At 42.5% G+C, this 26,939-nt stretch overlaps 1 long non-coding RNA gene across 5 annotated transcripts in view; it reads right to left on the minus strand.

Annotated features, from left to right (window-relative positions):
* Positions 1-26,939, minus strand: part of LOC101153527 (uncharacterized) — a 137,233-nt gene that overhangs the window by 3,669 nt on the left and 106,625 nt on the right. For 3 of the 5 annotated variants that reach the window (XR_010132571.1, XR_010132575.1, XR_010132574.1), the window contains 3 exons: positions 14,173-14,242; positions 12,013-12,071; positions 5,164-6,020 (listed from right to left, as the gene is read on the minus strand). This is a non-coding gene — a long non-coding RNA (uncharacterized lncRNA). Of the gene's footprint in view, positions 1-5,163; positions 6,021-12,012; positions 12,072-14,172; positions 14,243-26,939 lie in introns of those variants that run through there. The other 2 variants (XR_010132572.1, XR_010132573.1) reach the window with 2 other exon arrangements.

The raw sequence follows: 26,939 nt of genomic DNA on the forward strand, positions 1-26,939 counted from the left end.
CCCATGAATGGGATTAGTATCCTTAAAAATGTGGCCTGAGGGAGCTCTTTTACTTCTACTACCATATGAGGACATAGCTAGAAGGTGCCATCTTTGAAGCAGAGATTGAGCCCTCATTGTTCACCACATTTTCTGGCACCTTAATGTTCGAAATCCCTGACTCCAGGACTCTCAGTAAATTATGTTTTTAAAAACTACCCAGTCCAAGTTACATTGTTATAGCACCCTGAAAGAATCAAGGTAGAAATTGGTAGCAAGAAGTGGTGTGCTGCTCTAACAAATACCTACAAATGTGGATGCAGCTTGGGAACTAGGTAATGGGTAGAGGCCGTAAGAATGCAAAGGATCAGGCTAGAAAAAGCCTACATTTCTGTGAGCAGAGTGTTAAGAGTGATCTGGTTATGGCTCAGAAGAGGAGAGCTGTAAACAATGCCTAATCTTCTTAGAGATTTCCTAAGAGGTCATGAACAGAATTTTGGTATAAATCTGGATGGTAAAGGCCATTCTGATGAAGTCTCGGGTGAAAATGAGAAATGTTATCAGAAACTGGAGGAAAAGCCATCCCTCTTATAAAGTGGCAAATAACCTGGCTGAACTGTGTATGTATCCTAGGGCTTTGTAGAAGGTAGAACTTCTGAGCAATGATAGTATAGTTAGTGAAATAAATATCTAAGCAAAGTGTTGAGGGTGTGGTATGGCCTCTCTTGAATGCTTGTAGTAAAATACAAGAAGATAGAAACAAATTAAAAAGAATTTATAATCAAAAGGGAAGCAGAATGTAAAGATCTGAAAAATTTTCAGTGTGGCTATGTTGTGAAGAGTTAATGAAAAAGCATATTCAGAAGAGAATACTAAAGGTATGACCAAGCCACCATTTGATAAGAAGATTAGTAGGGATAGAAGGAAGGCAGATGCTATTCTGCATGACAATAAGAGAATGACCCTAAAGGCATTTCAGAGACCATCCAGCCTGCCACTCACATCACAGGCTCAGAATACCAAACCTGGGGCGTAAAATGAGGTCAAAAGAGGGACCTTGGGCATCCAAGGAACCTCAGTGCTTGCTGCCCTGAACTACCTCAAGTCTCTGCTCCCTACATTCTGGCACAGCATTTTTCAGCTCCCTCTATCATCAGATGTGTCTCAAATGGGCCCAGATGTGGTTCAGGCCACCACTCTAAAGTGCACAGGCAGTAAAAATCTTGGCAGCATCAACACAGTGCCATCTCCACAGGAGCACAGAGCAAAATGAGCTGTAGGGACATGGCTACCTCCACCTATATTACTAAGGGTACCCCAGAGAGCTGCAGGGCATGGACAAAGATGTCCCACAGGAACAGGACTACAATAAAGAGCCACCATTGGGGCAATGTCTATTAAAGCCATGGAGGGACCATCATAAAGGCAAAGTCTGGTAAAACCATGAGGGCAGGGCCATCCCAGAGACCTCAGATTGGTAATGCCACCAGTGTGCAACTCCAGCCTAGGAGAACCACAAACACAAGACTCCAACACATGAGCACTGTGGCACGGGCTATGCACAGAAAAGTCATTGGGAATGGGACCACTTAAAGCCCTGGGGGCCCAATCCTCATCCAAGTGTGTGTGAAAGGCACAACACTGAGTCAAAGAAGATTATTCTCCAGCCTTAAGTTTTAATATTGTTTGTGCTCTTGGGTTTTAGACTTCCTTGAAACATATTACCCCTTTTCCTTTCTTCTCTCTCCCTTATGGAATGGGAATTTCTAACTTATGCCTGTCCCACCACTGTATTTTGGAAACATAAAACTTGTTTAACTTCAAAAGCTCAGAGTAGAAGGGGAATTTGGCTCAGAATGAATGATACCTTGAGTCTCACCCAAATCTAATGTAGATGATATTTAGATGAGACTTTGAACTTTAAACTTTTGAGTTGATGCAAAAACAGGTTAAGAATTTGGGGGCTATTGCCGGTCACAGTGGCTCACGCCTGTAATCCCAACACTTTGGGAAGCCAAGGTGGGTGGATCACGAGGTCAGGAGTTCAAGACCAGCCTGGCCAACATATTGAAACCCCGTCTATACTAAAAATACAAAAATTACCCGGGCATAGTGGCACACGCCTGTAGTCCCAGCTACTCAGGAGGCTGAGGCACGAGAATCACTTGAGCCTGGGAGGTGGAGGTTGCAGCGAGCCAAGATTGCACCACTGCACTCCAGCCTGGGTAACAGAGTGAGACTCCATCTCAGGAAAAAAAAAAAAAAAAAGAATTTGGGGGCTATTAGGATAGGATGAATATATTTTGCATGTGGGAAAGACACAAATTTGGGGGGCCCAAGGGTGGGAAGGTATGTTCTAAAAGTCTGTATCCCCCAAAATTTATATGTTGAAACCTAACCCCCAAGGTGATATTATTAAGAGATGTAGCCTTTGGAAGCTGATTAGATAATGGAGGGTCAGTCATACTGAATGGGATTAGTTCCCTAATAAAACAGATGTGAGAGAGCTTGTCACCTCTTCTGCCATGTGAGCACATAGATAGAAGGTGCCATCTTTGAAGCAGAGAGTGAGCCTTCAACAGATAATGAATGTGCTGGGGCCTTGATCTTGGACTTCCCAGACAGCAGAACTGTGAGCAGTAAGTTTTATTATTTATAAAAGATTATAAATTACCTAGCTATGGTATTTTGCTACAGCAGCCTGAATGGACTAAAATAAGGCTGATATATTTTATTGATAATTTCAAAGAATCTGTTTAAAATTCATTGATTATTAATTTTTGGCTTTCTATGCCTGTGATTTCACTTTCAAAATGATTGACTCAATTCTTCTCATTTGCTTGGATTAATTATTTGTTTATTAACATTTGGTAAGATTAGTTCATTCTTTTCGGTCTTATTACCTTAATTTTCAAAACTGTTTTATATAACACTTGGTTGAGCTTATGATAATAAATTAATAAATAAATAAACATTTTAATAAAGTCATTAATGGATAAAGGCTTTCCTCTGAGAAAAGCATCTGCAGGCATAATAGGATTTGACTTGATGTATTTTGCCTTTAATTATTCTCTGGATATTATGTAAGTTCCCTTTTTATTTCCTATTTGAGTAAAAGAGAATCTTAAACGTGTTTATTAATTTCAGATTGGATAAGATTTTGGTAACGTTTCTTTACTTCCAAATTTATTGAATAGACAAATGATATGGATGGCTAAATGCTTACTATTTTAATATATTAAATGATTTTAAGCCAAAAGACTGATAAACCTATTAAAAATTCTCATTCTTGCCAGGCGCAGTGGCTCACACCTGTAATCCCAGCACTTTAGGAGGCCAAGGTGGGCGGATCACTTGAGGTCAGGAGTTTGAGACTAGCCTGGCCAACATGGTGAAACCCCATCTCTACTAAAAAATACAAAAATAGGCCGGCGTGGTGGCAGGCACCTGTAATCTCACCTACTCAGGGGGCTGAGGCAGGAGAATCACTTGAACCTGGGAGGTTGGAGGTTGCGGTGAGCCAAGATCAGGCCACTACACTCTAGCCTGGGCGACAGAGCCAGAAGTCCATCTCAAAAAAAAAAAAAAAAAAAAAAAAAAAACTCATTCTCTAATTGTGAGATGTAAAGTGTTATATTTAATACGTAAATTGTGTTTATTGATTGAATAATTCAGTTCTTTATGTCTTTTACAGGAATCTAAAGACTGATTTATGCATAAAACAAGAGAATCAGAAGTATTAAATTTAATCAGTGCTTATTATGGCATGGTCCATTTATATCAGTGTTTTTCTTTTTGAGAGTATTTCCTTATTTTCTGAATCCATGTATAAATAAAAGCTATTTTCTACTAAAAAAAAACCATGGTAACATGGATCAATAAATAATACAGATCAAAGCAGAACTAAACAAAATAGAGATGAAAAACCAACACAAAGGATCAACAAAATGAAAAATTGGTTCTTTGAAAATATAAACAAAACTGCCAGGCGCGATGGCTCACTCCTGTAATCCCAGCACTTCGGGAGGCCAAGACGGGTTAATCACTTGAGGTCAGGAGTTCGAGATCAGCGTGGCCAAAATGGTGAAATCCCATCCCTACTAGAAATAAAAAAAGTAGCCAGGCATGGTGGCGCACGCCTGTAAACTCAGCTACTAGGGAGGCTGAGGCACAAGAATCGCTTGAACCCAGGAGGTGGAGGTTGCAGTGAGCCAAGATCACACCACTGCACTCCAGCCTGGGTGACAGTTTTATATATATATATACATATATATATATATACACACACATATATATATACATATATATACATATATATACGTGTATATATATACATGTATATATATACGTGTATATATATATACATATATATATACACGTATATATATACATATATATATATACGTATATATATATATATATATACACACACACACATATGAACCTGATAAACCACTAGCTAGACTAACCAAGAAAAGAACAGACCCAAATAAACAAAATCAGAAATGGCAAAGGAGAGATTACCACTGATACCACAGAAATACAAAAGATCATCAGAAAGTATTATGAACGACTATACAATAACGAACTGGAAAACCTAGAATATGCAGTCTATATATACACAATGGAATACTCTTCAGCCATTAAAAAAATGAAATCATGTATTTGCAGCAACATGGATGGAACTGAAGATCATTATGTTAAGTAAAATAAGCCAGGCACAGAAAGGAAAATATAGCTCTCATTCATCTGTAGGAGCTAAAATACTTGTTGGCATGGAGGTGGAGCGTGGAATGATAGATACCAGAGACAGGGAAGGGTGTATTTGCGGGAGGGCAGTGGGGCTGAAGAGAGTTGGTTAATGCATAGAAACATACAGTTAGAAAAAATAAGTTCTAAACTTTGATAGAAGAGTAAGGTGACTATAATCAACAATTTTCTGTAGTTTTAAAATAGCTGGAAGAAAGGACTTGAATTGTACCCAACACATAGAAATGATAAATACTTTGTTGATAGGTAACTTAAATATCATGAATTGATCATTACACATTGTATGCATGTAACAAAATTTCACATGTACCCTTAAATATATACAAATATAATGTATCAAAAAATTAAAAATAGAAAATTAAGAAAATAAATAATAAATTAAAAAGCTTAAAATATGGAAAGTAAAAAGCTGTTTAATAGTATTGAAAAGTGCTTCTGTTGCAATCTTAAATGAGGTCCACAGCAAGCATACATTACTTTTTTTTTTTTTTAAGTGTCTGTTATGGAAGGAGAGTATAGAAATGTGTTACTCTCTGTAAGGCAATTTCTGTAATATACAAATTATGCCTAACTACCTCTATTGGCTATGCTTAGAAAAGGATTGTGGCAGACCAATTCTCCCTGACAATCACACAGACAGGCCTGCATGACAGTCACACAGGCAGGCCTGCATAGCACCTCAGTTATACAGACAAATTTCTACAGAGTGGCCTTAACATTGAACAAATAGTTTAACCGAGGGAAATCGATGCCCAGACATCAAAGCTAGAAATGAAACATATGGTCAAGGCCGGGCGCGGTGGCTCACGCCTATAATCCCAGCGCTTTGGGAGGCCAAGGAGGGCAGATCACCTGAGGCCAGGAGTTCGAAACCAGCCTGACCAATATGGAGAAACCCTAACTCTACTAGAAATACAAAATTAGCCGGGCGTGGTGGCGCATGCCTGTAATCCCAGCTACTCGGGAGGCTGAGGCAGGAGAATCGCTTGAGTCCGGGAGGCGGATGTTGCAGTGAGCGGAGATCGCGCCATTGCACTCCAGCCTGGGCAACAACAGCGAAACTCCGTCTCAAAAAACAAAAGAAAAGAAAGAAACATATGGTCAGTAGGAACCTTGCATGGGCTTCTCTGGAACAAGCCAAAAGAATGGAGACAGTCTTACATTCCTAGTGCCAGGACCCATCTCGGGTCAATGAAATCTGAGACGAGTCAAGGTAACAGAGGCAGCTGTTTGAATTCATTGGAGAGTCCAAGGCAGCTCTCCGGACCAAGCTGTAAAGGAGATAAGATAGAAATAATCATTCCGGTACCACAGTAGACAGGCTTTGAAGGTACTGGGGCCCTTTTAATTGGACTTAGCAAGCATTTTTTTTGCCTCTGACATTCTAGTTGAAGCAAATTTAGTTACCAATAGACATAGGCGAATGCTATATTGCAGTAGGCACATAACCCCAACCTATATAAGCACTAAGAAAATTGTAACACTTTGAGTTGGTCTGGTGGAATTATCTCCAGCGTTCTTCCTGTATCCAGTTACAGCAATAAATTCCTGTGTTTCCTAGTTTGCCTGCTTTTCCGTACTAGGCCTCTAGAAAATGCAGCGGGCCGGGCTTCGTTCCTGGAACAGGAGTAACTCCCAAACAAGTATTAGTGTAGGACTGAAAATAAACGCAGAATATCTTGAGAGTCTCAGAGGAAAATAGGGTGGCTAGAGAGGCCTTTCTCTAAGTCTTGAACTTCTAGCATTTTATTCTCTCTCTTAAGCTTGGAGACTTCACACTTATCCTTTCAGGTAGAAAATCTGATACTATGGGAAAGTACTGGATATAGAATGTTGAGCAGAACTGCACAGATTGCATATAATGAAAGCAGAACTCCATAGACAAGGTCAGGTGTCAATTAAATTTCTGAAATAATAATATTCCTGATGAGGGTGGGTGGTTTTAGGTCTCAGTTTGATTCACATGGAAAACAAAAGCGGAAGTTGAGTAGTAAGGCAAGGTTGCCCCCAAACTGGACAAAACATAAGGCAACCATGTTTGCCGGAGTTTTTTCAGACACGAGGGGCGGGAGAAGAGGGAGCTAGACACGGCTTCTTGGCGTATCTGGAGCACTACTGCCATCGTGAGGATGAAGTTTCATGAAACCCTACGCCATTACACTGTTCTCGAATTCTGGAGAACAGTATTTTTCTCTTTGTTGGGGAAATTCTGATCTGTGGGAAGGAGGAAGAGGCGTGGGGCTCCAAGCTAGGTCTTCTTGCCTTCTCCTCTAAGACCTTAAGATAGACCTGGACATTGGCGGTGTCTTGGTGTAGAACCTGGAGAGTGAGGACTTAGAATGAACCAGCCCCTGCCGGGCGGTCCTGGCACAGAAAGTCGTGGGGCGGGGCCTCGGTTCCTCCTCTGGGCAGGACTGCAGGAACCCGCTCAAAGACAAATGCAGGCTCTTGTGGGCATGTCTCCTGTTCCTGCCCCTTGGAGCAAAAGTCAGTAGGTTTTCACATGGTATTATCTTACTACGGGTCTTTGGCTCTCTTGTGGCATGAGTATCCGCGCACAATGAACAACGTTCTTCCAGGGGAGGTTTACAGGATTTGCTCTTAGAACCTTCACTCTCCAGGTTCTATACCAAGGTACCACCAATGTCCAGGTCTCTTTTAAAGCCTCAAACAAGACTAAGCAAGGACTCCCAGCATGGAGGCGAACCCTCTTCCACCTTTTACCAGACCACACCTGCCCCAACAGGTAGTCCTCACTAGAACTCTTTAATGGCGTGTGGTTTCGTTAAACGATATCCTCACGATGGCAGTAGAGCGCCAGATATGCCAATAAACCTTACCTTGGAGGACTCTACTCCCGCCCTTCTTGTGTGAAAAAAACGCCACCCATAGACAAAGGCGCCACCAAATATGGGTGCCTTGCATTTTGCCTTTTTTGGGGCCACCTGGTCTTACTGCTGCACTTTTGCTTTTGTTTTTTCTTTTTTGTTTTTGTTTTTCTTTTTCTTTTTCTTTTGAGACGGAGTCTCGCTCTGTCGCCCAGGGTGGAGTGCAGTGGCGCGATCTCAGCTCACTGCAACCTCCGCCTCCCGGGTTCAAGCAATCCTCCTGCCTCAGCCTCCCAAGTAACTGTGATTACAGGCACCGCACCCAAGTCGAGCTAATTTTTGTATTTTTAGTAGAGACGAGGTTTCACCATGTTAGCCAGGTTGATCACGAACTCCTGACCTCAGGTGATCCGCCCTCCTCGGCCTCCCAAAGTGCTGTGATTACAGACGTGAGCCACCCCACCTGGCCTTGCTTTTGTCTTCCGTTTGAAATCAAACCAAACTCTAAACCACGCACCCTCGTCAAGAATCTTATTCTTTCAGAAATTAAATGTCTTCTTGATCTAGTCTATATGGGTATGATTTACTTCACAGAATTATATGTCCAGTACTTTCCAAGGCATCAAACTGTCTCCTTCAGGGGATAAATTCAATGGATGAGGGCACAAAAAGGAGAAAGTTGCTAGAAGCTTAGAGATTTTCGCTGGCAAACAATTTACAAATCCTGGTGGTCTCTGTTCTGGCTCCCCTCCCAGACAACCAGGGAGTTCTTCATGTTGTAGCTCATGTGTTGCATTGTAGGCAACAATGTGGCATGAATCATAGAGAAGGGACCAGATAGCTGTCATTACTGCATGTCAAATATGTTCCGCATGGCATGATACTCATAGTACATATCTTCAATTCCTGTCCAGGTTACTCAGTGTTTCATCTCGGGGTCTCATCTAACATCAAAACACAGCATGTTCCCATGCCATTACATATTCTTCAGGTATTTCCTGAGACTTTATGGTGTGTGTGTGTGTATGTGTGTGTGTGTGTCTGTCTGCATTTTATAATTTGTCTCTTAGGTATAATGTTTACAGTATTCTCCCACTAATTAATTAAAAAATAATGGCTGCCAAAGATTCGGAAAAATCCACATACTACTAAAGAAGAAAAACACTACCATACAACGTGTCAAGGCAACTAACCTTTTGGATCATTTCTCTGTATATCTTTCAATATATATACACATTCTTGATTTCATGTAAAAATAAATCTGTATTAAAACTGGATTATAGGCTGGGCACGGTGGCTCACACCTGTAATCCCAGCACTTTGGGAGGCCAAGGTGGGCGGATCACCTGAGGTCAGGAGTTCGTGATCAACCAGGCCAACATAGTGAAACTTCATCTCTACTAAAAATACAAAACTTAGCGGGCACCTGTAGTCCCAGCTACTCAGGAGGCTGGGGCAGGACAATCACTTGAACCTGGGAGGCAGAGGTTGCAGTGAGCCAAGATCATGCCACTGCACTCCAGCCTGGGTGACAGAGGGAAACTTTGTCTCAAAAACAAAACAAAAGAAAACAAAAAAACTAGATTACATTGTACATTGTGGATTGAATCAGACCAAGTATGTATGTTAACAAAGGTTTGAGGAGCATGAATTAATTTGAATGTCATCAATACTATCTTATATGTCAACATTTTAAACCTTCATTACAAACAAAGGTAAATCTTAAAACTATGCCCTCAAAAACATTGCTTTAGAAAAGTAGACACTATTTTTTGTTTGAATTTTTACAGATACATCACAATGTGCATACTGGCTCTCTAGAACACATACATGATTATATATTTGGTTTAAGGTTATCACATTTTAGAAGTAGAGTAAAATATACTTTACTTTGTCATTTCTCTTACCATGTGGAAGGGTTTAATCCTCAAGGTTCAATAATTTACTTTTCTCACTAAATCAGTCACAGGGAATGGCTGCTTATGAGGACATAGAATGCAATTAAGATTTTGTGAGGACTAAAGGGATTACCTGGTGCAGATGAATGACATGTATCCAACCTAAATGGGAATGATAGGCTCATTGCCCCTCTACACTATCCTCCCTTGCAGAAGAAACCAATCAACCTCCTTGTCACTACCACTGGGATTCAGCTAGGTGTGATTTCCTTACCAGGCTTCTATCCACTGCCTAGGCACACAGCCTCTATTAAAGATAGTTAGCAAGGAATGAATAAACAATTCTTTAGCCTAAGGAATTCTAGGTCTGAGACCAGCAACCTTTCTAGCTTTGTTACATTAAGTAGCTAGTCAGGTATAAGCAGAGCAGGTGAGGCTCTCCCCACCCACCAGGAATGTCAGGCGACCATCAGGTGATAGTCAAGCAGTTGTCACACTGCCTCTCTAAAATAATAACTGGGTGCACCCTGCACCAAGAAGCAGTTTCCCAATAGATAAAAACACCTGAAATTGGTAATCAGCAGCTTCCAGTAAGATCTCGGGAATTAGTCAAGTGGGCTTCACATTAAGAGGCAAAATGGTGGAATTTAACCGGTATATGGCCTTCCAGGGATATTGCACGGTAAAGGGAAGAATGCCTCACCTGAGCACGTGTACAGCTTCAGTAAATACACTGCGCATGCAGGCAGCCTGCCACAATGGAAGAATCAAAAGAAAAGGGACACAAGATGCCACAAGTAGGCCACCATATAAAATCCTAGGTCCAAGGTCAAACGGAGCACTTGACCAAGATGTCTGCCTGGCCCTCTTCCAAGTGTACTTTACTTTCTTTTCATTTCTGCTCTAAAGCTTTTGAATAAACATCACTCCTGCTCTAAAACTTTCCTTGGTCTCTTCTTCTGCCTTATGCCCCTCAGTCGGATTCTTTCTTCTGAGAAGGCAGGAATCAAGGTTGCTCCAGACCTGTTTGGATTCAACGCTGGCAGCACAGATAACTTCAACCGCTAACATATTTATACAAATACAACCCAAAGAAAGCCAAACACCATTTCATAGTTGACAGTGCTTACTGTATGATTGTTATATCAAATAGGCCAAATATATCATTTTTGGACTTCAGAGAACTTAATATCTAAAATAGTAATTATGTCAGAAAAAAACATAATTTATAATTTAATTTTGGAAACTTTGTCAAATATCAATGGTTTAAAACACTTGATATTATAAAATCAAATCCCAGGTCACCATAAGTCATTTAATTAGCCAAAACAATAACTCAAAATGTTTTAAAATGGAAAAAACCTTTACTCATTAAGAGGGAGACTTAGCTCTCCAAACAGTCTGTCTTTTTTTCTTTCCCTTCTTCTTCCTACAGTTTATTCAAAAGGCAAACAAAAATCTTTCATCATTTCTTAATATTACATGAAAATCTTGTTCAAGAGAGAAAGCCAAATTTCACCATTGTACTAGTGCACTATTGATGTCAAACCCAAATCTTAATAAAACCTTATGGACAAATCTATCCAACTTTAATGTCTGACCATAAGGTAAGATTCTTATAAATCTTTTATAATTCTTTGCCAATTTTTGTTAAAGAGCAAATTAGTGCTGTAAGAAAACTCTGTTGTACTTTTTTTTTTTTTTTTTTTTTTTGAGACGGAGTCTTGCTCTGTCGCCCAGGCTGGAGTGTAATGGCGCTATCCCGGCTCACTGCAACCTCCGCTTCCCAGGTTCAAGCAATTCTCCTGCCTCAGACTCCTGAGTAGCTGGGATTACAGGCGCCTGCCACCACACCCAGCTAATTTTTGTATTTTTAATAGAGATGGGGTTTCACCATGTTGGTCAGGCTGGTCTCGAACCCCTGACTTCGTGATCCACCCACCTCAGCCTCCCAAAGTGCTAGGATTACAGGTGTGAGCCACCGTGCCCAGTCAACTCTGTTGTACTTTTATTCCAATGTTCAATTTATGGAAAAATTAAATAGTACCCCTTCAACTTCAGCTAATATGTTCACACACAGAATTTCATTTACAATTAATTTGTCACAAGCCTTCCATAAGTGTTCAAACCTTCAGATTTTTCTACCTAACTTAAAACATTATTATTTTAGAGAGGCAGTGTGACAACTGTTTGACTACCACCTGATGGTCAGCTGACATTCCCAGTGGGTTGGCAAGAGCCCTCTCCTGCCCTGCTCATATCTGACTAGCGACCTACTATAACTGCTTCAGATATGGGACACTGTCTCATATGTAGGGCTGCTCTCTTCCACAAAAATGGTCAGAACAAGCTATTTCTCCAGGAGGTAGTTTAGCAGTCCCCAACCTTTTTAGCATCAGGGATCGGTTTTGTGGAAGATAAATTTTGCACAGTCCAAGGTTGGGGATGGTTTCAGTTAGATTCAAGCTCATTAATCATGCACTTTATTTTTATTGTTATTACACTGTAATATATAATGAAATAATTATACAACTCACCGTAATGTGGAATCAGTAGGCACCCTGAGCCTTGTTTTCCTGCAACTAGATGATCCCATCTGGGGGTCATGAGAGACAGTGACAGATCATCAGGCATTAGATTTTCATAAGGATAGCGCAACCTAGATCCTTGCATGAACAGTTCACAATAGGATTCATGCTCCTATGAGACTCTAATGCTGCCAATGCTGACAAGAGGTGGAACTCAGGCGGTAATGCAAATGATGGGGAGTGGCTTTAAATATCAGTGAAACTTTGCCTGCACCACGCTCACCTCCTGCTATGCAGCCCAGTTCCTAAGAGACCACAGAACAGTACAGGTCCATGGCCCAGGAAGTGGAGACCCTTGATCTAGCAGATATCTAAGTCTACGTTAGGTGAAACAGCGTGGGGAGTCTAGATGTCATTTTGTCATTTCCAGGAATGGGGGTCATTGAGAAATGCTTCCCAGAGGGTCGTTAAGACACTTCTATTTTTGTTTTGTTTTGTTTTGTTTTTTTTGAGACAGGGTTTCACTTTGTCTCCCAGGAAGAAGTGCACTGTTGCCCGCTGCAACCTCGACCTCCAGGGCTCAAGCAATCCCCCCAGCTTAGCCTCCTAAGTAGCTGGGACTATGGGCAGGCACTACCGTGCCCAGCTAATTTTGTGGGGATTTTTATAGAGACAGAGCTTCCCATGTTACCCAAGCTGGTCTCAAACTCCTGAGCTCAAGCAATCCACCTGCCTCAGCCTCCCAAACTGCTAGGATTACAGGCATGAGCCACCGGGCCTGGCCGAATCTTTAAAATATTCCTGAATGCCAATAGCATCTATGTCTACAGACCATCAATCAACTCAACTGTAACCAGCTTGAGGGAGAGCTAGGTACAGACAAGGATGTCACAAAAGCCAGGTCCCTTACCCTGGAATGCCTGCCTGAATCTTCAGAGGCCAGGAGAAGTCCTACCTGAAGAAGCTCTTGAAGCACTGGAAGGTCACACTACAGTACCAGACTAATATTACATCCTTTTTTAAAAGATTCAGATACTGAGATAACAAACAATGAAAAAGAATGTCATGGGGAACAAGTCACCCATACAATTTTAGCCACCCTTGTTGATTTTTCAATTATGAGTCATGGAGTATCTGGAGGTCTCCACACCTAAGGGTGGATATCTTCATGAAGAACTAGCTTTGAAGCTGGTACACAGAACACTCGCTAGAATGAGATAAATACTGGTTTCCTCAGGACTAAAAAATGCCATCATTCTCAGGGAATGTCCAACGGAAAAGAGCCACCTATCTGCCCTCCTTGAGAGAACTGAGATTACCATCAGTGTCCTAGTATGAGAAAAGACATTCCCATGAACTTATAAAGTCACAGATAATCCTGGCTTGTCGGCTTAGATAATTGCTTAGGCTTTCCATTACATTCTTGCTTCCTGGAAGCAGCTAGCTCAGTCCTGGTCCCTCACTCACCAGATACTTCACTAAGACTTTGCATTTGTCCATTGATTGTCCCAGGCCTCAGAGAAAAGGGTAGGAATGCCAACTTGTGTCTTGGGCCTGTTCAGCCTCCACCGGCTTTTCCTTCCGCGACGGCTAGGGTTTACGTGGAGGAAATGCTCACGGCTTTGGATGCTATGAAACTACTTCCGCACGATGGCAGTATTGTCCGAGAAAAGCCAAGTAGCGCTAGGCGCTCCTCTCCCGCCCATCACGTTTGAAAAAAATGCCATGAAGGGACAAAGACACCAGAAACTAAAACTATCTAACATTTTGCTCAACTTGCATAAATGTATTCCACTCTTGGCATTTTGCTTTTGGCTTCCATTGTTTTTTTTGTTTTTGTTTTTTCTTTTCTCACACGGAGTTTCGCACTTGTTGCCCAGGCTGAAGTGCAGTGGCTCAGTCTTGGCTCACGGAAACTTCCGCCGCCCGGGTTCAAGTAACTCTCCTGCCTCAGCCTACCAAGTAGCTGGGATTACAGGGACGCACCACCACGCCTGGCTAGTTTTTGTATTTTTAGTAGAGACGGGTTTCACCATGTTGACCAGGATGGTCGTGAACTCCTGACCTCAGGTGATCCACCCACTTCGGCCTCCCAAAGTTCTGGGATTACAGGTGTGAGCCACCGCGTCTGGCCCCATCGGATATTAAACTGAGATCTAATCCACTCACCCTCATCAAGCATCTCCTGTTTTCAAGAACTCAGTATTGGCCAGCCAAGATTGCTCCAGTGCACTCCAGCCTGGGTGACAGAATGAGAGTCGGGCTCAAAAAAAGGAAAAGAAAAAGAAAGAAAAAAAGAAAAGAAAAGAAAAGAAAAAGAACTCAGTATCCGCACAACCAAGTCTTTCCCTTTCTGCTTTTTCACTCAGCATCATATCTGAAGGGTTTTATTATGATATCGAATTGTCTTGTAATATTGGGGACAGACCTCAGGGATCCATGCCTACGGAAACAAACAAACAAAAAAGCAACAACAAATGTTTACCCCTAAGGTCTTGGAGAAGAGCAAAGCTAAGCACCAGGCCACGTGGTTCTTGTCCTGACCCTCTGTCAGGCCTCTGAGCCCAAGCTAAGCCATCATATCCCCTGTGACCTGCACGTACACATCCAGATGGCCGGTTCCTGCCTTAACCGATGACATTCCACCACAAAAGAAGTGAAAATGGCCTGTTCCTGCCTTAACTGATGACATTGTCTCGTGAAATTCCTTTTCTTGGCTCATCCTGGCTCAAAAAGCTCCCCTACTGAGCACCTTGGAGCACCTTGTGACCCTGACTCTGCCCGCCGGAGAACAACTCCCCTTTGACTATAATTTTCCTTTATCTACCCAAATCCTATAAAACAGCCCCACCCTTATCTCCCTTCCCTGACTCTCTTTTCAGACTCAGCCTGCCTGCACACAGGTGAAATAAACAGCCATGTTGCTCACACAAAGCCTGTTTAGTGGTCTCTTCACACAGACGTGCATGAAATTTTGTGCCATGACTCGGATCAGGGGACCTCCCTTGGGAGATCAATCCCTTGTCCTCCTGCTCTTTGCTCCATGAAAAAGATCCACCTACGACCTCAGGTCCTCAGACCCACCAGCCCAAGGAACATCTCACCAATTTTAAATTGGGTAAGCGGCCTCTTTTTACTCACTTCTCCAACCTCCCTCACTATCCCTCAACCTCTTTCTCCTTTCAATCTTGGTGCCACACTTTAACCTCTCCCTTCTCTTAATTTCAATTCCTTTCATTTTCTGGTAGAGACAAAGGAGACACGTTTTATCCATGGACCCAAAAGTCCAGCGCTGGTGACGGACTAGGGAAGGCAGCCTTCCCTTAGTGTTTAATCATTGCAGGGACACCTCTCTGATTATTCACCCAGGTTTCAGAGGTGTCAGACCAAGCAAGGACGCCTGCCTTGGTCTTTCACCCTTAGCGGCAAGTCCCGCTTTTCTAGGGGAGGGCAAGTACCCCAACCCCTTCTCTCCGTGTCTCTACCCCTTCTCCGCCTTTCTGGGGGTCAAGAAACCCCCAACCCCTTCTCCTTCACTCTTAGCAGCAATTCCCACTTTTCTGGGGGAGGGGCAAGTACCGCAACCTTGTATCTCTGCGCCCCAATCCCTTATTTCCGTTCTCTGACCTCTTATATCTCTGCGCCCCGATCCCTTATTTCTGCACCCCAACCTCTTATATCTCTGTGCCCTGATCCCTTATTTCCGTGCCCTGACCTCATATCTCTGTGCCTCGACCCCTTTCCCGCTTTTCTGGAGGGTAAGAACCCCCGAACCACTTCCCTCCGTGTCTCTACTCTCCCTTTTCTTTAAACTTGCCTCCTTCACTATAGGCAACCTTCCACCCTCCATTCCTCCTTCTTCTCCCTTAGCCTGTGTTCTTAAGAACATAAAACCTCTTCAACTCTTGCCTGACCTAAAACCTAAATGCCTTATTTTCTTCCACAATGCCACTTGACCCCAATACAAACTCGACAGTGGTTCTAAATGGCCAGAAAACGGCACTTTTGATTTCTCCATCCTACGAGATCTAAATAATTCTTGTCGTAAAATAGGCAAATGGTGCCTGACGTCCAGGCATTCTTTTACACATTGGTCCCTTCCTAGTCTCTGTTCCCAGTGCAACTAGTCCCAGTTCCCAGTGCAACTAGTCCCAAATCTTCCTTCTTTCCCTCCCGCCTGTTCCCTCAGTCCCAACCCCAAGCGTCACTGAGTCTTTCTAATCTTCTTTTTCTACAGACCCATCTGACCTCTCCCCTCCTCGCCAGGCCGAGCTAGGTCCCAATTCTTCCTCAGCCTCCGCTATTCCACCCTATAATCCTTCTACCACCTCCCCTCCTCACACCCGGTCCGGCTTACAGTTTAGTTCCACGACTAGTTCTTCCCCACCTGCCCAACAATTTCCTCTTAAAAAGGTGGCTGAAGCTAAAGGCATAGTCAAAGTTAATGCTCCTTTTTCTTTATCCAACCTCTCCCAAATCAGCGTTTAGGCTCTTTCATCAAATCTGAAAAACCCAGCCCAGTTCATGGCTCGTTCGGCAGCAACCCTGAGACGCTTTACATCCCTAGACCCTAAAAGGTCAAAAGGCCATCTTATTCTCAATATACGTTTTATTACCCAATCCGCTCCTGACATTAAATAAAACTCCAAAAATTAAATTCCGGCCCTCAAACCCCACAACAGGAGTTAATTAACCTCACCTTCAAGGTGTACAATAATACAATAGAGGCAGCCAAGTAGCGACGTATTTCTGAGTTGCAATTCCTTGCCTCCACTGTGAGACAAACCCCAGCCACATCTCCAGCACACAAGAACTCCAAATGCCCAAACTGCAGCTGCCAGGGGTTCCTCCAGAACCTTCTCCCCCAGGAGCTTGCTACAAGTGCCGGAAATCTGGCCACTGGGCCAAGGAATGCCCACAGCCCGGGATTCCTCCTAAGCCGTGTCCCATCTGTGCGGGACCCCACTGAAAACTGGACTGTTCAACTCACTTGGCAACCACTCCCAGAGCCCCTGGAACTCTGGCCCAAGGCTCTGTGACTGACTCCTTTCCAGATCATCTCCGCTTAGCAGCTGAAGACTGACACTGCCTGATCGCCTTGGAAGCCTACAGGACCATCACAGACGCTCTAGGTAACTCTCACAGTGGAGGGTAAGTCTGTCCCCTTCTTAATCAATATGGAGGCTACCCACTCCACATTACCTTCTTTTCAAGGGCCTGTTTCCCTTGCCTCCATAACTGTTGTGGGTATTGATGGCCAGGCTTCTAAACCTCTTAAAACTCTCCAACTCTAGTGCCAACTTAGACAATACTCTTTTAAGCACTCCTTTTTAGTTATCCCCACCTGCCCAGTTCCCTTATTAGGCCGAGACACTTTAACTAAATTATCTGCTTCCCTGACTATTCCTAGGCTACAGCCACACCTCATTGCTGCCTTTTCCCCCAGTTCAAAGCCTCCTTCACATCCTCCCCTTGTATCTCCCCACCTTAACCCACAAGTATAAGACACCTCTACTCCCTCCTTAGCGACCGATCATGCACCCCTTACCATCCCATTAAAACCTAATCACCCCTTACCCCGCTCATCGCCAATATCCCATCCCACAGCACGTTTTAAAAGGATTAAAGCCTGTTATCACTCGCCTGCTACAGCATGGGCTTCTAAAACCTATAAACTCTCCTTACAATTCCCCCATTTTACCTGTCCAAAAACCGGACAAGTCTTACAGATTAGTTCAGGATCTGCGCCTTATCAACCAAATTGTTTTGCCTATCCACCCCGTGGTGCCAAATCCATATACTCTCCTATCCTCAGTACCTCCCTCTACAACCCATTATTCTGTTCTAGATCTCAAACATGCTTTCTTTACTATTCCCCTGCACCCCTCGTCCCAGCCTCTCTTTGCCTTCACTTAGACTGACCCTGACACCCATTAGGCTCAGCAAATTACCTGGGCTGTACTGCTGCAAGGCTTCACAGACAGCCCCCATTACTTCAGTCAAGCCCAAATTTCATCCCCATCTGTTACCTATCTCGGCATAATTTTCATAAAAACACACCTGCTCTCCCTGCTGATCGTGTCCGATTAATCTCCCAAACCTCAATCCCTTACAAAACAACAACTCCTTTCCTTCCTAGGCATGGTTAGTGCGGTCAGAATTCTTACACAAGAGCCAGGACCGCACCCTGTAGCCTTTCTGTCCAAACAACTTGACCTTACTGTTTTAGCCTAGCCCTCATGTCTGCGTGCTGCGGCTGCCGCTGCTTTAATACTGTTAGAGGCCCTAAAAATCACAAGCTATGCTCAACTCACTCTCTACATTTCTCATAACTTCCAAAATCTATTTTCATCCTCATATCTGACGCATATACTTTCTGCTCCCCGGCTCCTTCAGCTGTACTCGCTCTTTGTTAAGTCCCACAATTACCATTGTTCCTGGCCCGGACTTCAATCCGGCCTCCCACATTATTCCTGATACCACACCTGACCCCCATGACTGTATCTCTCTGATCCACCTGACATTCACCCCATTTCCCCATATTTCCTTCTTTCCTGTTCCTCACCCTGATCACGCTTGATTTACTGATGGCAGTTCCACCAGGCCTAATCGCCACACACCAGCAAAGGCAGGCTATGCTATAGTACAAGCCACTAGCCCGCCTCCTAGAACCTCTCATTTTCTTTCCATCGTGGAAATCTATCCTCAAGGAAATAACTTCTCAGTGTTCCATCTGCTATTCTACTACTCCTCAGGGATTATTCAGGCCCCCTGCCTTCCCTACACATCAAGCTCCAGGATTTGCCCCTGCCCAGGACTGGCAAATTAGCTTTACTCAACATGCCCGAGGCAGGAAACTAAAATACCTCTTAGTCTAAGTAGACACTTTCACTGAATAAGTAAAGGCCTTTCCTACAGGGTCTGAGAAGGCCACCGTAGTCATTTCTTCCCTTCTGTCAGACATAATTCCTCAGTTTGGCCTTCCCACCTCTATACAGTCCGATAGCAGACCGGCCTTTATTAGTCAAATCAGCCAAGCATTTTTTCAGGCTCTTAGTATTCAGTGAAACCTTTATATCCCTTACAGTCCTCAGTCTTCAGGAAAAGCAGAACAGACTAATGATCTTTTAAAAACACACCTCACCAAGCTCAGCCACCAACTTAAAAAGGACTGGACAATACTTTTACCACTTTCCCTTCTCAGAAGTCAGACCTGTCCTCAGAATGCTACAAGGTACAGTCCATTTGAGCTCCTTTTTATTAGGCCCCAGTCTCATTCCAGACACCAGACCAACTTAGACTGTGCCCCAAAAAAACTTGTCATCCCTACTATCTTCTATCTAGTCATACTCCTATTCACCGTTCTCAACTACTCATACATGCCCTGATCTTGTTTACACTGCCGGTTTGCACTGTTTCTCCAAGCCATCACAGCTGATATCTCCTGGTGCTATCCCCAAACTGCCACTCTAAACTCTTGAAGTAAATAAATAATCTTTGCTGGCAGGACTATGCTGAGTCTCCCTAGGCACTCTCTAATCAGATGTCCTGGGTCCTCCCAATTCTTAGACCTTTTATACCTGTTTTTCTCCTTCTCTTATTCCATTTAGTTTTTCAATTCATACAAAACCGTATCCAGGCCATCACCAATAATTCTACACGACAAATGTTTCTTCTAACAACCCCACAATATCACCCCTTACCACAAAATCTTCCTTCAGCTTAATCTCTCCCACTCTAGGTTCCCACGCTGCCCCAATCCCACTTGAAGCAGCCCTGAGAAACATTGCCCATTGTCTCTCCATACCATCCCCCAAAATTTTCGCTGTCCCAACACTTTACCACTATTTCATTTTATTTTTCTTATTAATATAAGAAGACAGGAATGTCAGGCCTCTGAGCCCAAGCTAAGCCATCATATCCCCTGTGACCTGCACGTACACACACAGATGGCCGGTTCCTGCCTTAACTGATGACATTCCACCACAAAAGAAGTGAAAATGGCCTGTTCCTGCCTTAACTGATGACATTGTCTCGTGAAATTCCTTTTCCTGGCTCATCCTGGCTCAAAAAGCTCCCCTACTGAGCACCTTATGACCCCCACTCTGCCCGCCAGAGAACAACTCCCCTTTGACTATAATTTTCCTTTATCTACCCAAATCCTATAAAACGGCCCCACCCTTATCTCCCTTCCCTGACTCTCTTTTCGGACTCAGCCCGCCTGCACCCAGGTGAAATAAACAGCCATGTTGCTCACACAAAGCCTGTTTGGTGGTCTCTTCACACGGACGTGCATGAAACTCTCTACCCAGGTTCCCTGGGAGTTCTACTCTATGTTCTGACCTAGACATTAGGTCTTACGTGTTGAGGGGAAGGCCGCTATTGCTAATTAGTGGAGCTCTAAGATAAGGGTCCACATAACTCTTAAACTTGACAGACACACACAACCCTTCTTGAATGTACACAAATACAGGAATGACTATAAATGCTAATCAGATGGATCGCAGGATTTTGTCTCATGGTTTCATTATTTAATATTGGTACAGAAATATTTTCCAGTGTCATGAAATGGCAATGGCTTAAGACCGTGTCCTATGACTTTGCTGTGTATGTGTCTTATTGTTTTTCCGTTAGGATTCAATCCTATATTTTCTCATTAGTAGAAAAGACGTGGAATTTGCAAGAACTAAAAAGAAACTATGTGCTGATCAAAAGAAAAGCAATGTCATAAAACTGTGTATTAAATACTGATAACTTTTTCCATATTTTGTCCCACTTTCAGTACATAGATAAAAGTTCTACATATATGTATGCAAACACCACAATAAATTTACATTTAAATTGGATTTAGCTATACGTCATGTTTTAGAGTGAACATTTTCACATGTGATTCTTGAACAGTTTTTGACATTGTTATAAAAAAATTTGCAATATCTGGATTTTAAACAATAAAATATTTGCAAAGAATTACTTGATGGAACAAGTCGTTAAGAAATAAGTTCTTGGCCAAGTACTGTGACTCACGCCTGTAATCCTAGCACTTTGGGAGGCCGAGATGGGCGGATTGCCTGAGCTCAGGAGTTCAAGACCAGCCTGGGCAACATGGTGAGACGCCGTCTCTACTAAAATACAAAAAAAAAAACCCAGCCAGGAGTGGTGCGGGCGCCTGTAATCCCAGCTACACGGGAGGCTGAGGCACAAGAATTGCTTTAACCCGGGAGGCAGAGGTTGCGCTGAGCCAGGACTGTGCCACTGCACTCCAGCCTGTGCAACAAAATGAAAATCTAAAAATCTACCTATACATACATGAACACATATATAAATACATATTACATATAATATAAATATATATTATACATACTTATACCTCAGAATTAGTTTTTAATTCTTCTCAAATTTTTATCCCTAATTCTTACCTTAAATTTTATCTTTAAAATCTCAAAAGAAATATAACAAAATTCAATAAATGATAGTTGAGATAGGCATCTCTCACATTCAGTCACCTAGATGTGTAACCTAAGAAAACTTTAAGATGGAAGTATTCACACCACTCACATGCAGCTACAATGTTTCATTAATGTCTGTCTTAATATAAATACGAATGATATAAATTTGTTGGCCAATACTATCATATTCAAACATGTACTCACTATAACACTGACCATGATTTAAAATATATGGCATTAGGCCAGGCATGATGGCTCACAACTGTAATCCCAGCACTTTGGGAGGCCGAGGTGGGCAGATCACATGAGGTCAAGAGTTCAAGACCAGCCTGGCCAACATGGTGAAACCCTGTCTTTACTAAAAATTCAAAAATTAGCTGGGCGTGGTGGCAGGCGCCTGTAGTCCCAGCTACTTGGGAAGCTGAGGCAGGAGAATCGCTTGATCCTGGGAGGTGGAGGTTGCAGTGAGCCGAGATGGCAACACTGCACTCCAGCCTGGGCGACAGAGTGAGACTGTCTCAAAAAAAATAATAAAAAATGAAATAAAAATATATGGCATTGGCCAGGTGTGGTGGCTCACAACTGTAATCCCAGCAGTTTGGGAGACTGAGGCAGGTGGATCACTTGAGCCCAAGAGTTCGAGACCAGCCCAGGCAATGTAGTGAGACCCTGGCTCTACAAAAAATAGCCAGGCACAGTGGTGTGTACCTGTAGTTCAAGTTACTTGGAAGTCTGAGTTGGGAGGATTACATCAGCGCAGGGAGGTCGATGATGCAGTGAGCCACGATCATGCCACTGTACTCCAGTCTGGGTGATAGGGTGAGAGCCTGTCTAAAAAATATATATATATGTCATTTTAAAACTGTGTATACATACAGACAGATATGATGCAGATACACAGTCCCACACACTTTACTTTCAATATAATTCAATGCATACTGTTTGCAATTTTGTACAAAATCTTTAGAACACCTTATAATATCTGCATGAATCCATATCAATATATACTTTTGAGGGCTTGAGATTTTGGGATTTTACTCTAGAAGAACTTTAAGAAATTATAATTCAAAAAGTATATGGTAGGTCAAACATAGACGAAGTAATTTAAAATGTCTGGGCCATGTATTATCATCTGTTGACGATGCACATATAATATGAACTTATAAGCTAATGTTCAAATTATCCTGTAGTATAACTATTAAAACAAGTTATCTTCACTTACAAATTAAGTACTTTTCAAATATAATAATTAATTACTCTTGGAAATAATAATAGGTTTTAAAATATTGGCACTTTTTAGAACTGAGTTATGCTAAATTCTTTCCTTATTGTACTCTACTGGCTAACGAACAAAAAGGCTCACCCGGCATCCAGTTATACAGTTCATGGCTATTCTTATAAAGTTCATAGAAGGCTCTGGAGGGAACGCATGTAAAGTGGCACCGGTGCCCACCTAAGTAACGCCAGAGACGTCTGGAACTCTAAGTTTGGACCCCACAGGAGGATGCTCTGGAAGATCCTCCAGGCCTCAAATTCTCCAAAGAGGATGCTTTCTGCAGAGGTTCTAAGGTCTAGTATTAAGCCCTCCTTGGAGTTTTCTCTCAGAGTTGTAATGTTCCTTGGCCCCAAAATTGTTTAGAATCTGAAGTTTATTGTCTAATGGGAAAGCAGGATGGTGTTGCATGTAACCGGGCTTTTGTGCTGCTGTTCTAAGTAGGCGGCCTCGTTAACGTGTGATGCCTTCCTTTGTTAGTTTGGCCCCAGTGATCCTTATTGGAGTCTGGGGAGGTTTAGACTTTAAAAATCAAACTGCCATGGAGACTGCTTACCCGAAATTTTGGTTCACAGCCTTCATTGGATTATCTGTTGGGGCAAAGTAAAACTGGCAAGCTTGTATTGCTATCTCATGGCTAAAGTTGCAAGCTGTTGGAGCCTGCAGCTCCCACGCGAGGGAAAAAGGAGGAAGTCCTCCCCTACAAAGCGAATTCACAAACTTGAAAGAAGCAATTTACACAGGATGTGCAGATCTCAAGGGAAGGACACTGGAAACATCAAAAGCAAGGAAACGGGATACTTCCAAAGGAACCCAGTAATTCTCCAGCAACAGATCCCTATCCAAAAGAAATTCAAGAAATATCAGATAGAGAATTGTGCATACTGATTTTAACCAAGATTAGGGGATACAAGAGACTTCTGAAAAAGAAAGGAGCGAAATGACAGAAGCAATTCTGGATATGGTTGAGGTAATTACCAACCAGATACGGAGTTTTCCAGGGCACACAGCAAATGTGGAACTGAAGAAATCATAGGATGAAATACAAAGTACACTCAAAAGCTTCAATGATAGACTAGATCAAGCAGAAAAAAACCCTCAGAACTTAAAATCTGAAAGCCTTTTTCTCAATTCAAAGATTTAAAGGGTTGTACTCTGGCCATTCACGTGAACAAAATCTGCTGGGTTAATTGGTTTGGTTTTTTTTTCCTTTTTTTGAGAGGGAGTCTCACTGTCACCCAGGCTAGAGTGCAGTGGCACGATCTCGGCTCACTGCAATCTCCACCTCCCAGGTTCAAGCAATTCTCTTGCCTCAGCCTCTTGAGTACCTGGGATTACAGGCACCTGCCACCAAGCCCAGCTAATTTTTTGTATTTTCAGTAGAGATGGGGTTTCACCATCTTGGCCAGGCTGGTCTTGAACTCCTGACCTCATGATCCACCCGCCTCGGCCTCCCAAAGTGCTGGGATTAAAGGCATGAGCCACCATGCTCAGCCACTGGGTTAATTGTTATAGTGGGGTCTTGGATAATCATTAAAGGTGAAATAAAAATTTTAAAAAGTATATTGGTGGAATAAAAATAGAAATGCCTTCAGAATTGTCGACATACATTTTGTCTGAATTTTGTTTGTCTTTGCCAGATTTTTATTTATTTATTTATTGAGATGGCGTTCTCTATTGCCCAGGCTGCAATGCAATGGTGCGATCTCGGCTCACTGCAACCTCTGCCTCCCAGGTTCAAGCAATTCTCCTGTCTCATCCTCCCAAGTAGCTGGGATTACAGGTGCCTGCTACCACGCTTGGTTATTTTTGTATTTTTAGTAGAGATGGGGTTTCACCATGTTGGCCAGGCTGGTCTGGAACTCGCAACCTCAGGTGATATGTGGCCTTGGCCTCCCACTGTCTCTGCTGGATATTTTAAAATGTCAGTGTTAATTCAAGCTGGGGGCTTGGGGTGAGCCTGCCTCCCATTCCATTCAAAGTCTCACTGAGATAAATGCATATCTGATTGCTTCCTTTGGAAAAGGTAATCACAAACTCGAAGGATGCAACCCTTTGTCTCCCACCTGTGATCTAAAATCTCCCAAGCCGCCTCCTCTCCAGTTGTCCTGTCTTGTTTGTTTTACATATGTTGATTGATGTCTCATGTCTCCCTTATTAAAAGGAAAAATAAGTACGGTGAATGAGGTAAATGTTTTAGATAAATTTTTGTGTAAATTAAAATCTTAAAGTTATTTTTGATCCTCATTTAATATCTGGGTCATTTCCAATTAAGACAGGGTTGTGATACGGGGAAACATGTTTCTAAAATTGTGGAATTGTTCTTATCTATAAATGCCTATATCTGATAGTTCAGAATTTATTGCTGTTTAGGGTTTCACTGACATTTTACGTTACTAAGGATAAAAATTTTAGTTAACAAGTAATTTTGTATACAAAATGGGCCAGAAAGGGTTACGTTATTAGTGGAAAAATAATAATTTTGTCTAATTCAGAAGTTATCTAAATTTTGTTCAAATTACGGTTTTGAAAAGATTATTTATGAAACAATGTAGTAAGGAATCATTATAAGTAGGGAAGAAAGTTGTGGAAAAGTGTAATTAATAAAATATTCTTTAAAACCTGAGAGAATTGGAGACATTTGGCTAATGAACATTCTCATAGTTAAAGTTCTTAGTCTTGATTAAAGTAAAATAAGAAGTATTATACAACTGTATCAGCAACCTGGAGCAGTGGCTCACGCCTTTAATCTCAGCCCTTTGGGAGGCCGAGGCGGGTGGATTACCTGAGGTCGGGAGTTCAAGACCAGCCTGACCAACATGGAGAAATCCCATCTCTACCAAAAATACAAAATTAGCCGGGCATGGTGGTGCATGCCTGTAATCCCAGCTACTCGGGAGGCTAAGGCAGGGGAATCACTTGCACCCGGGAGGCAGAGGTTTCGGTGAGCCAAGATCGTGCCATTGCGCTCCAGCCTGGCCAACAAGAGTGAAACTCCGTCTCAAAAAAAAAAAACAAAAAACAAAAAAACAGTATCAGCAGTTTGACAATTATTTTTTTAAATATAGGTAAGCATGAAGCTGGAATTAGTGTGGAGCCAATTTCACATATATGCTTGCATTGCTTCACACTATGTTGAAGTGGCATCCGCCACCATGCCCAGCTAATTTTGTATTTTTGGTAGAGACAGGGTTTCTCCATGTTGGTCAGGCTGGTCTTGAACTCCCCACCTCAGGTGGTCCACCTGCCTCGGCCTCCCAAAGTGCTGAGATTACAGGCGTAAGCCACCACGCCATTTGGCATGGATACTGTTGGAGTACATATTGGTCATGTCCCTATAGTAAATTTCTTAATTGTACAGAATATATAATGATATTGGTGAACTTAAGGGTATTGAATTGTGTATCAGGAATTAATGGAGCACACCAGCTTTTTATCCATAAACTAACTTTTTGGATTTTAGGCTTCCTGATACTTTAAATGTGTTGAGTATACTCTCACAAATAGAATTTGAGTCATATTTCTCTCTCTCTGGCTAATTTCTCCAAATTTGTAAACTATGAATATTCTTAATTCATGGCAATGTGTTTGCTTGCATACAGTCAAGCATGGTCACCAGGGCCACTCAGGGAGAGACAATCCAGAAACCTGGCATGCAGGCAAAAGGGTAAGAATTTTTTACCAGTCAGTCTGGCCTCTATCTCTGTGTGCAAACTCGTTAATCTCCTCTGAAATTTTAAATTACTTGGTTTAATAATAAAAAGAACTTAAATATTTTGTCAGAAAAGTAGAGTGTAATGCCTTTTAGTTCACATAACTTTAGCAATCTTTGGGATATAAAGATGGTTTTATAGATTATTGGCAGGAGAGGTGTGGTGGCTCATGCCTGTAATCCCATCACTTTGGGAGCCCGAGGCAGGCGGATCACCTGAGGTCAGGAGTTTGAGAGCAGCCTGGCCAACATGGTGAAACCCCGTCTCTACTAAAAATACAAAAATTAGCAGGGTGTGGTGGCAGGAGCCCGTAATCCCAACTACTCAGGAGGCTGAGACAGGAGAATTGCTTGAACCCAGGAGGCAGAGGTTGTGGTGAGCCGAGATTGTGCCATTGCACTCCAGCCTGGGCAACAAGAGGGAAACTCTGTCTCAAAAAAAAAAGAAAAAAACTGTTGGTCAGATGCAAGGTTTGCTAAGTGTTTTAAGGTTACAAACTGCTTT

The sequence above is a fragment of the Gorilla gorilla genome, chromosome X, assembly GCF_029281585.2.
Source record: "Gorilla gorilla gorilla isolate KB3781 chromosome X, NHGRI_mGorGor1-v2.1_pri, whole genome shotgun sequence".
In the NCBI taxonomy this organism is placed as follows: domain Eukaryota; kingdom Metazoa; phylum Chordata; class Mammalia; order Primates; family Hominidae; genus Gorilla; species Gorilla gorilla.